We start from the raw sequence: 11,192 nt of genomic DNA, 5'->3' as shown, positions 1-11,192 counted from the left end.
CCCAGCCCCAGCCCCAGCCTCTTACCCCCGGCTCCCTCCTCACCCGGAGTCTCAGCGCCTCGCCCGACAGCCGCAGCGTGCCTCCGGCGGGGCCTGAGCTCCGTCCCGCTCAGAGCCGTGTGGGGAGGGGGCAGGGCTGCGAGCTCCACGCCGAGCGGAGGGAGCTGAGCTCAGCCCGGAGCTCCCAGCCCCGCCTCTCACCACGCGGCTCTGAGCAGGGCGGGGCTCAGGGGCCCCGGCGGAGACACGGCGCTTGATGTGCTGAGGCTCCAGGAGATGGGCGGAGGCAGGAGCCTCCACTGTTCTCTTGGGGGCCCCTGCGGAGCCCGGGGCCCAGGGCAAATTGCCCCCTTTGCCCCCCCTCTGGGCGGCCCTGTTAGACTATAGCCATGGGAGGTTGTTTTAACACAAAGTGATTGGTCTCCCTAAGTAGAAGGATGAGTTAAAGTGCTCTTTCCTGAGTGTAAAGCGAGTAAGCAGTAGTGCTTTGATGCAGTTGTTGTCTGTTATTGATGATTTTTCTTTCTTCCCTCTGGGGGTTGTAGAAGGGAAAGAACACAGACTGAGTGGTTAGTCTGTATAAACTACATTAAAAACATTTTTTTGAAGTTGGTGTTTACATTATGTTTCTGATGTGTATATAGAGAGAAGGGATGTAGTGATTGTAACTAATATTATTACTTCTGTATTGTGGGAGGATGTGGGTGTTTTTCAGTGAGTTTTCTAATAGCATGAGAGAAGAAAATGCAGTGTAAAATACAACAGTTTTTATTTAAACAGTTGCTTAATTGAACTTCTAATTGTTTGAACTTCTAAGTCCACCTTTTTATGCAGTGTCCTTCTCTTTTGTCCGCCCTCGTTCTAGTTTAAAGTAATAGGCTCATGGATATTAATTCTGCAAGTTCTCTTCACTTTCCACTTTTTCTTCTTTTCTCCACCCTCTCCCCCATTTTGAGTAGCCCCTATTTTTACCCCTAATGCTCTGCCAGTTCGTTGGTATGCAACTTTCTGGGAGCCTCTCTGAGCCCTTAGTACAGGCTGTAGGGTGGAAGTGGGGGAGGAGAAAATGGGACCCACAGAACCCCTGGCAGGTAAGGGGACTGGGAGAGCTTGGTTTGGGAAGGAGGGAGGAATGGGGGAGAAGAGGCAAATAGGGGTGCACACAGTCTCTACAGTGGTGGAGAGAATGGGGGCCCTGAAATGAAGTGAGGGGATAAGTGGAGATACACAGAACCCCTAGTCCTATGGAGATTGGAAGAACCTGGCATGGGGGGAAGGGAGGGTACACAAAGACCCCGGCATGGGGGAATAGAGGGAACACAGAGTCCCTGCCATGGGGAAGTGGGAATGGGGGTGAGAACAGAGCCTTTGGTGTGGGAAGAAGTGTGGGGAACTTGGTATGGGGAGAATAAGGGTGCAGAGATTCTCTGGTAAGGTCTGAGATTGGGGGAATTTCAGGGAGTCCCTAAAAAGAGTGGGATGGGAGAGGGCACATAGGGAGCTTGTAGGAGTGAATTGAGGGGTGCTGGGAGCCTCGGGGGCGGGCAATAAACTCGACCTGTACAAACTACAAAGTGTGCTCCCCCCCACTTCTGTGAAGAACGTGGCCATCTGCTGACAAAAAGGTTGTTTGCAAAAGGTCCGATCCATTTTCTTTCGCGACCCCTTGTTTTTAAAAACGAGTCATTACGACGTTAATCAGGGTAGCCGGGGATTGGCAGCAGGGAGGGTGTCTTTGCAGGAGAAATGGCCGGCGCTTAGCTAGAGACGTGCTTGCCAAAGGGATTGTTGGAGGACGATTTTTACCATGTTTTCTTCCAATCCGGCACCGAATAGGCGGGATTGCTTGAATGCAGCTGCTGTCTGGCGCTGATGCCCGCTGCTTCTTCCCGCTGGAGAAGCGGGAGGGAGACAGCATAGACTGGGGGCGGGGTTTGTATTAAATGAATGAATGAAAAAGCTTTGAAATATGACTTTTTAAATTATGCTTTGGGAAGGTTATAACAGCTGGTTTTGTTTCTCAATCTATAGAATACTTCGTTTTCCTAGGCGTTGTTGTGAGGGGTTTGTTCATCAGCCTTTTTTTAATTTGTTTGTGGTGGGGGATTTTGAAAACCAGTTTAGAAATCAGTGGGAATTGAGTGCCCAGATCACTTGTATGGCTTTGAAAATTCTCCTACAGGCAACTTTAAGCCTTTGCCTTGTCCCGCTTTTCAGGAGAAAGAGAGTGTAGTTAAATGCCTGTTACACCTCTACAGATGGTTACCGAACACGCTCCAGGGAGGCGAACGTGTCCAGCACCTGACTCCGATGCCAGCTCTCTCTAGCTTCCACTCCAGACTATTTGGCTGGGCTCACTAACAGTTACTGATATTTAGATCGCTATGAATTATGGGTGCTGCTGTTTCAAGGGGGGGAATCGTGGCGATAGACTTGCAAAACTCGAGACTTGCTGTCTCCTGGATACACCGCGCCCGGCGCTGGGGAATTGTGCTGAGAGCAGCAATTGAACCAAATCCCGCTGCTCGGCCTCCGCTTTGCAGCATGTAAATGGTTGCGGTTGCACTAATACGATGTAGGGGCGCCGAGTTTCCACTATGCTGGGGGGCTGCCCCCCCCCTCGGGCTCCTCCCAGGCCCCGCGCCCCCCCTTTCCCCAATGCCCCACTCTCGCATTCAGCTCCTCTCCCTCCCTGTCAGCGGGCGGGAGGCGCTGGGGGAGCGCGAGGAGGGAAGGGGGCGGGGGCTGCTGCTGCTGGGCACTAATGACCCATCTGGTTTTTCCCCGGGATGCTCCAGTCTCGAAGCAGCGCCTGCCCCGGTCACGTGACACGCGGAGTCTCTAGTGCCGGGAACCGGAGCGAACCAGCTGCAGCCCCGGGCGGGCAGAGCTGCGCCGGGCCGGGCTCCGCCTGCGGGGAAACGGGCGCGGCGCCGGCACGTGGCAGAGCAGAGCCTGTGAGAGGCGGGGCAGGTTCGGGCAGTAACAGCAGGAGGGTTTGATTGGTCGGTAGGAGCTCCGCATGCTAATGAGGAGGCGTGTTTCTGTAAATAGCGACATAAACCTCTTCCAATGGCCAGTGGGCTAAAGTTGCCTCGAGTGTGCGTCATGGCATGGGGACCTGGCTTTAGATTAGTGTCCTTTAGTTCCCAGGGGGTGAAACCCGCTGTATGAAAACACTCACCGCGGAGATTAAACGTCTGCGCATTAGCCCTGGGTGTGTAGCCGAGGGGCTTATTATTGAAATTGTTTTTTCTGGAATCATTTCTAAAATTTGTAATTAGACAAGTGTGATTGAAAGTATCTGTGTTGGTATCCATGAAAAGTTACAGTGTTTTGTTGTTTTAATTCAGTTGCTGTCTGCTATTGATGACTGTTCCTGTCTCCCTGTTTGGGGAACAAGGAGAGGGACTGAGTGGTTAGGCCTTGCAAAGCAAATTTAAGAATATGGTTTTAGATTTTTCTGTTACCTTAATCTGTTTATAGTATTTGCTGATAATCTAGTTTAGGGAGAGGCATAGCTCAGTGGCTTCAGCATTGGCCTGTTAAACCCAGGGTTGTGAGTTCAATCCTTGAGGGGGCCATCTGGGGCAAAAATTGGCCCTGCTAGTGAAGGCAGGGGGTTGGACTCAATGACCTTGCAAGGTCCCTTCCAGTTCTAGGCAATTGGTATATCTCCAATTATTATTAGTCTGTTTAATGGCAAAACTTAATTTGTTTTGATAAGATTTGGAAGAGAAGTAAATCTAGTGTGAAAATGGTGTTTTAAAGGTTTCTAGTTCAGGACTTACTGAAAAATTTTTAAAGTTCCTTTATGCTGCTATATCTTTTTCTCTTGTAATCTAATCAGAATTTAGGTAGGGTCCTGTGTCTGCACATTCTCTTCCTTTTCCACTTTCTTCTCTGCTTTTCTTTTCTTCCCTTCCCATTTTTCTGGAAACCCCTATTTTTACTCCTACTGCTCTGGCAGGGGATATGCAGTTTTCTCTTGGCCCCAAGCCCATCAGACAATCCACACAGGATCTGAGAGTTGCTGTCTCCTGGCCGTATAGTGGGTAGAGGGTGGAATGGGGAGAAAAGCGGCTCACACAGAGCCCCTGCCATTGGGGAGAATGGAGGACCTTGCTATGGGTGGAATCAAACACACAGAACCCCTGCCATGGAGAAAGACTGGGGAACCCTGGAATGGGTGGAGGAGACAATGAAGGGCATGGGGGGAGGGGTTTACATGAGGGATTTGCATATGTCAACATCTCCCATCCCCCACTGGGTGTTTTCCTTCCCATCTTATTTCTTCTCTTTTCTGTTACTCTCTTTTTTTCTGTCTGAGGTAAATTAAAAATCCACACCCCTGAGAGACATAGCTGAGCTGACCTAAACCCTCCTACAGTAACTCCTCATTTAAAGTCGGCCTGGTTAACGTTTCGTTATGTTGCTGATCAATTAGGGAAAATGCTTATTTAAAGTTGTGTAATGCTCCCTTCTAATGTTGTTTGGCAGCCGCCTGCTTTGTCTACTGCTTGCAGGAAGAGCAGCCCATTGCAGCTAGCTGAGGGGGGCTTGGGACCAGGATGGACCGGCAGCCCCCTATCAGCTCCCCACTCCCCTAACTTCCCTGTGCTGCAGCTGTCTCCAGTTCAGCTGTGTCCCTCCCCCCACTGCCATGTGCTGCTCCTGCCCTCTGCCTTGGAGCTGCTCCCCCAGACTCCTGCTTGCTGTGCTGGGGGGAGGGAAGGAAGGGGGGGCTAATGTCAGGGTGCCCCCTACCCCCTGCTCCTGCACCCCACTTACCCTATCTTCCATAGAGCAGGGCTCAGGAGGGAGAGAGCTTGCAGCAGCTGGGGTCTCAGCAAGCTGATCTAATTAACAAGGCAGTGTACTTAAGGGAAATGTGCATATCTCCCTCCATTCCCGCTGCCTTGCAGAGTGAGAGAGTTAATCCTTGAGGGCTCAGCCAATTGCTAGTTCATCATTTAGCAGCAAGGGAAATATCCCACCCTCTAACTCCTCCACCTCAACCAAGCTTCACAATCATCATCACTGTCAAGTATCAGAGGGGTAGCCGTGTTAGTCTGGTTCTGTAGAAGCAGCAAAGAATCCTGTGGCACCTTATAGACTAACAGATGTTTTGCAGCATGAGCTTTCGTGGGTGAATACCCACTTCTTCGGATGTGTATCAGTATTAAATTGTTTGTTTAAAACTTATACTCTGTGTGTGTGTGTATACACACAAACAATCTTTTGTCTGGTGAAAAATATTTCCCTGGAACCTAACCCCCTCATTTACATTAATTCTTATGGGGAAATTGGATTCGCTTAACATTGTTTCACTTAAAGTCACATTTTTCAGGAACGTAACTACAAGGTTAAGTGAGGAGTTAATGTATAGACTGCTAGTTGGAAAAGCGAGAGGGGAAAGCACAGACTGAGTGGTTAGACTTTGTATACTGAATAAAAGAAGGAGTTTTTTCAGTGTACCAGAAATCTAGTTATGAGGAAGGTTAGATCTAATAGCTTTATTTAGAAACTTGCATAACGCTTAGGTGCAGATAGTCTGGTTTTCTTTTTGCTGGGATGGGTTTTGAGTAAATCATTAGTCTGCTTGGTTTCTTTCATAATCTGAAGTGGATTGAGCATCTAAATCCTTCTACTCCTCTCCTCTCCCCCTCAAATGTGAAGGGGAACAACCTCAACCTTTTGTCTTATTCTGCTTTGTAGGAGAAAGATGCTCTATTTAAATAGTCATGATCCATGCAGGTTAATTCTTATGCTGAATGGCGGGTAGGAGAGGGTATAAATCATTGGAGACTCTTGCCCCACTCCCTGTGTGGCCTGTGTTTTTCTTTGTTTTAAAATGAGACTATCTAATTTTTATGTAAATATATTTGGGTGGTTTCACTCATATTTATATTGCTATGAATTTCATGTGCTCTTGTCTCACAGCAGACATGGGGGAAAAGCCTGTGGCAATGGTCTTTGCAAAATTATAGACTAGTGATTCTCAACCTGTGGCCCAATCACCAGCTGCGGCCGATGTGGCATCCTCAGGGCCATACAGGTAGTATATAGTGTGTGGATTCTGCTCACATAACACAGAGTTGTTATGTTGCCTATGCAGCTCACAATAGTAAATAGGGTCAGATCAGAAGATATCTTCTTTCCAAGTGGGAATTGTGTAGGGAGGAACAACAGACCTAGTGCAGCTGTGTTGCTACTGTCTGCTAGCCCTGAAATGGTTCCGAATGCCTTGGGTCAAGTGGCACCAGTTCTAAAAGTAAGGGTGATTTAGTGCTGTGGTGCTCAAACAGGGGTATCCAATGGTCTTCCAGGGGGTACATCAACTCATCTAGATATTTGCCTAGTTTTACAACAGGCTACATAGAAAGCACTAGCAAATTTGTAACAAATTAAAATTCATACATTGATTTGTTTATACTGTTCTCTATACTATACACTGAAATGTAAGTACAATACTTATATTCAAGGGATTTATTTTTATAAATATTGCATCTGATTTTGTAAGCAAGTAGTTTTTATGTGAGGTTAAACTTGGGGGTATGCAAGAGAAATCAGACTCCTGAAAGGGGTACAGGTGTCTCTAAAGGTTAAGACCCACTGATTTAGTGCAGGTACCACCAGTAACATAGAACCCTGCAAAAACTTCTAGTGCAGATGAATTTGAGAGCAAGCCGGAGATAAACAGCTGCGGAGCATGCTAGAAAGGGCTGACCTGTCCGCATTGTCTGTGCCTGACTGGCTGTCATGTGGCACAGAGGAGCCTGTGAGAGGTATCCCAAAGCAAGAGGGTTTGATTAGTTGCTAGGAGCTCCACATGCTAATCAGGAGGTGTGTTTCTGTAAATAGCGACATAAACATCTTCTAATAGCCAGTCTTCTAAAGCTGTCTCAATTGTGCTTTAATGAAATGGGAACCTGGTTTTAGATTTTTGTTCTTTAATTCGCTGGGGGTGAAACCCCTTGTATGAAAACATTCACCGTGGGAAGAAAGCTTGCGCACATTAGCCTGGGTGTGTAGCCGGGCACAGCTTTATTAAGACTATATTTTCAGGGATCATTTCTATAGTTTGTAACTAGAGAATTGTGGTTGAAAGTGTCTGACCTTGCTAACCACGATGAGGAGTTAAAGTGTTCTTTTCTGAGCATCAAGTGAGTGGACAGTGTTGCTTTAATGCACTTGCTGTCTGCTATTGATGACTGTTCTTGCTTTCCTTTTGGGAAACTGAGAAGAAGAGAAAACAGACTGAGTGGTTAGTTCTTATAAAACAAATTTAAAAATAAATGTTTTGGTTTTCTTTTCTGTTATCTGAGCTTGTTTAAAGCTTTTGTTTAATGGCAAGTCTTAATTTCTTTTGATAGAATTTGGAAGAAAATAAAGGTAGTGTGCAAACTGGTGTTTTAAAGGTTTCTAATTCAGTTCTTACTGAAAGTTTTTTAAATTTTCTTTATGCTGCTCTCTCTCTTTTTTTCTTGTAATCTATTTCAGAATTTAGGTAGGGTTCTGTGTCTGCACGTTCTCTTCCTTTTCCACTTGCTTCTCCGCTTCTCTTTTCTTCTCTTCCCATTTTTTGGGAAGCCCCTATTTTTACTACTTCTGCTCTGGCAGGGGGTACGCAGTTTGCTCTTGGCCCCAAGCCCATCAGACAATCCACACAGGATCTGAGAGTTGCTGTCTTTTGGCCGTATAGTGGGAAGAGGGTTCTAAAGCTGTGTCAGGGTATGTCTACACTATGGGGTTATTCCGATTTTACAGAAACCGGTTTTTGGAAACAGATTATATAAAGTCAAGTGAACGCGGCCACACTAAGCACATTAATTTGGCGGTGTGCGCCCATGTACTGAGGCTAGTATCGATTTCCGGAGCGTTGCACTGTGGGTAGCTATCCCATAGCTATCCCATAGTTCCTGCAGTCTCCCCCACCCATTGGAATTCTGGGTTGAGATACCAGTGCATGATGGGGCAAAAACAGTGTCATGGGTGATTCTGAGTAAATGTTGTCAGTCAATCCTCCCTCCATGAAATCAATGGCAGATAATCATTTCGCGCCCTTTTCCCTGGATTGCCTGGGCAGACGCCATAGCATGGCAACCATGGAGCCCGTTCAGCCTTTTTTTCACCGTCACTGTATGCCTACTGGATGGTGCTGACAGACGCGGTACTGCAGTGCTACAGAGCAGCATCCCCTTGCCTTTTGCAAGTTAGCAAAGATGGTTGTTAGCCATACTGTACTGTCTGCTGCTTTGCTAATTGACAATGATAGTTGCAAGTTATACTGTACTGTTTGCTGCTGTCATGCGTGCTCTCGGCTAGCTTCAGTGAGGTTGACTGGGGGCATATGGACAAAAATAAGAATACCTTCCTAGATCATTCTCTTCTTCAAGTTTTGTCTAATGGAGAGGCAGTCCTGGCTAAACTATCAGGCAAGCCTACTAAAGAACTAGAGAAGCAAATGGCTGCTCCAGGTCAAAGCCCCAGACATCTGGCAGAAATGATGAGCTGCATGTCATTCTAGGGGGTGCCCCTGCAACAACCCCACCCATTGCTTTCCTTCTCCCCCATCTCTCCTGGGCTACTGTAGCAGTTATCCCCCCATTTGTGTGATGAAGTAATAAAGAGTACATGAATTTGAAACAACACTGACTTTATTGCCTCTGCAAGTAGAATTCAAAGGCAGGAAGGGGAGGGCAGCCTCCAGCTGCTATGATATTCCAGGCAGGACTGAATCTCCATTAGACAAAGAAGAGAATGACCTGGGAGTCATTCCCATTTTTGCCCAGGCACCCCTGGCCGACCTCACTAAGGCCAACCAGGAGCACTCACGGGATGACAATGACAGATATCAGTCCTCCCATACCATCTGCCCTCAGGAAGGGAAAGAAAGGGGATGCTGCTGTGTAGCGCTGCTGCACCGCGTCTGCCAGCAGCATCCAGTAGACATACAGTGACATTGAAGAAAGATGAGAAACAATTTTTTTCCGTTTGCTTTGGGGGGGGGGGGACATATACCCTGAACCACCCGTGACAATATTTTTGACCCTTCAGGCTTTGGGAACTCACCCAAGAATTTTCTTGACTAGCTTCACCTCTGCACCAACTTGCACTTTTCCTATGTGAGCCTGGCTAGCTCAGTTGGTAGAAGCAGCAAAGAGTCTTGTGGCACCTTATAGACTAACAGACGTTTTGATATAAACTCGTAGTGTTGACTGGGCCAGAGAGAGCAGCAGGTTTCCCCTGTTGTTTCTTGCTCTTGTTTTCTTGACTAGTTTCTCCTCTGCACCAACTTGCTCCTGTGCTTCATGAGCCTGACTAGCTTAGTTGGTAAAGTATCAGACTTTTAATCTGAGGATCCACAGTTCAAATCCATGGTCAGGTGATAAACTACTCATGAAGATCTTAAACTGTCTTTCTCATGTCCTCTTTGATGTTACTTTTTCTCTGCAGGATTTTCCCTTTCCTCAGAAGGGCCTTTTTCTGTGTGGGTTTGAAGGGGCAACTTCCTGACAGCCCCTCTGTCCTTGCAGCCTGGAGGAATAAAGGCCTCTGGGCATAGAGCATGTTCCTCCCCTGCACACACACACACACACACACACACACAGAATATCCCTAAGGAATTAGAATCACCTGCTGCCTTCCCCTGTCCTGCTGGATCCGGAAATGAAGATGCTCTTCAGCCTAAACCCATGTACCCTCTTTTCCCAGTGCCCCTCAATCCCAACCCTCAGTCCCTCCTATGCTCACTGCTCCTCACTCCCAACCAGAGCCTGCTCCTCTTCACCCTTCTCCTCTGTCCCAACCCACAGCCCCCTCCTATTCCCAGTGCCCCTCAATCCCAACCCACAGGCCCCCCCGCCTCACGCTGCTCCTCAATCCCAACCGATGGCTCCCTCCTTCCCTCCAGCAGCAGGTGCTTCACACCCCCTCAGGAAGATTTTCTTGCAAGGTTTCATGTATGAGTCTGCATGTGGATTTTACAGTATGTTGGAAATAGGTTGGGTTGCTTGCCGAAATGATCACTTGTGGCTGGTGTTGGATTCCCAGTCTCCATGTTATAGGGGCAGGAGAAATAAAGGGTTGTTATCCTTGTTGTGTGAATCGAGGGCAGCACAACTGTGCTTGGCAGACCCCGATTGAAGGACTCCCCCTCAATTCAATAGCACTTGCTAGGCAGGAGACACTGGTTCCAAAGCCAAGTGGGCCAGGGTCTGGCTGTCAATGCTAAAATTTAGATGTTAGACCAACGTTAGGACAGGGTGGCTATGGGGGGATGAGTGAATCCCTAAACAGCATAGTGAGTATGGAGCCTTCTTATTTCTCCCCTTTTCCACCCAGGGTAGCAGGTGAACTGGACAGAGGCACCTCTGGGCTTGCACTGACTAAGAACAACAGCTGTGAGTGGGGTGCAGAGAGGGGATGGCTCATGTTAAAGGACTTTTGGTTGCCGGACTTACGAGCTGTAGGGAGAAGGACACTGCCCAGCTTATTTGGGGGTGGGACTTTCCCTCGTGGTTTATGTTTATGTGTTGGGTCTGCTGACATAACTTCTGCTAACCCTGGGCTTACATTGCAGTGTAGACATACCCTGAGAGGGCATCTATACTGTGAGAAAATCCCTGTGGCCCGGCTGGCCTGGATGATCTGATTTGGGTTCCTGGGGCTCAGACTGGAGCCCAGGCTTGGAGACCCTCACCCCTCGTGGGGTCTCGGAGGTTGGTCTCAAGCCCAAGTGTCTACACTGTAATTTTATAACCCTGCAGCACAAGCCCCACAAGCCTGAATCAACTAAACCAGGGTTTGAGAATAGTGACTTGGGTGTGTTAATGGCAGTGTAGACATAATGCTAGGCTATGTCCACACTGCAATGAAACACCCACGGCTGTCCCGTGCCAGTGCAGGCTCCCAGGCTAGGGCCGTGGGGTGGTTAATTTGCACCGTAGACATCTCAGCTCAAGCTCAATATCGGGCTCTGGGAGCCCTCAAGGTTGGGAGGGAGTTTAGCAAGCAAACAAGGTAAAATGGCAGTGGAGTATTACCCTGGACTCAATGGCATTTCTCCATTGGTCTGTCTGCTTTGGGGCAGGGACAATAACACGTCCTGCTGCATTCGTTATTTCAAAGGGCGGTTTAGGATTTTCATTCTCACACACGGTGCACAAAGCAGGACTCAACCCTCGGTG

The 11,192-nt window shown here is 48.0% G+C and overlaps 1 non-coding gene and 1 pseudogene across 1 annotated transcript; both read left to right on the top strand.

Moving 5' to 3' along the window:
- The first annotated feature begins 434 nt into the window (after positions 1–434).
- Positions 435–566, top strand: LOC120376619 (annotated as a pseudogene).
- Positions 567–7,052: 6,486 nt separating this feature from the next.
- LOC120376585 lies at positions 7,053–7,269 on the top strand. Its single transcript, XR_005587442.1, has one exon. It is a non-coding gene; the product is annotated as a small nucleolar RNA U3 (small nucleolar RNA).
- Positions 7,270–11,192: the final 3,923 nt, after the last annotated feature.

Source organism: Mauremys reevesii, linkage group 12, assembly GCF_016161935.1.
Source record: "Mauremys reevesii isolate NIE-2019 linkage group 12, ASM1616193v1, whole genome shotgun sequence".
NCBI classification, from domain to species: domain Eukaryota; kingdom Metazoa; phylum Chordata; order Testudines; family Geoemydidae; genus Mauremys; species Mauremys reevesii.
Note: the sequence above shows the minus strand (reverse complement) of the source record. Positions and strands in the feature narration are given on the sequence as shown.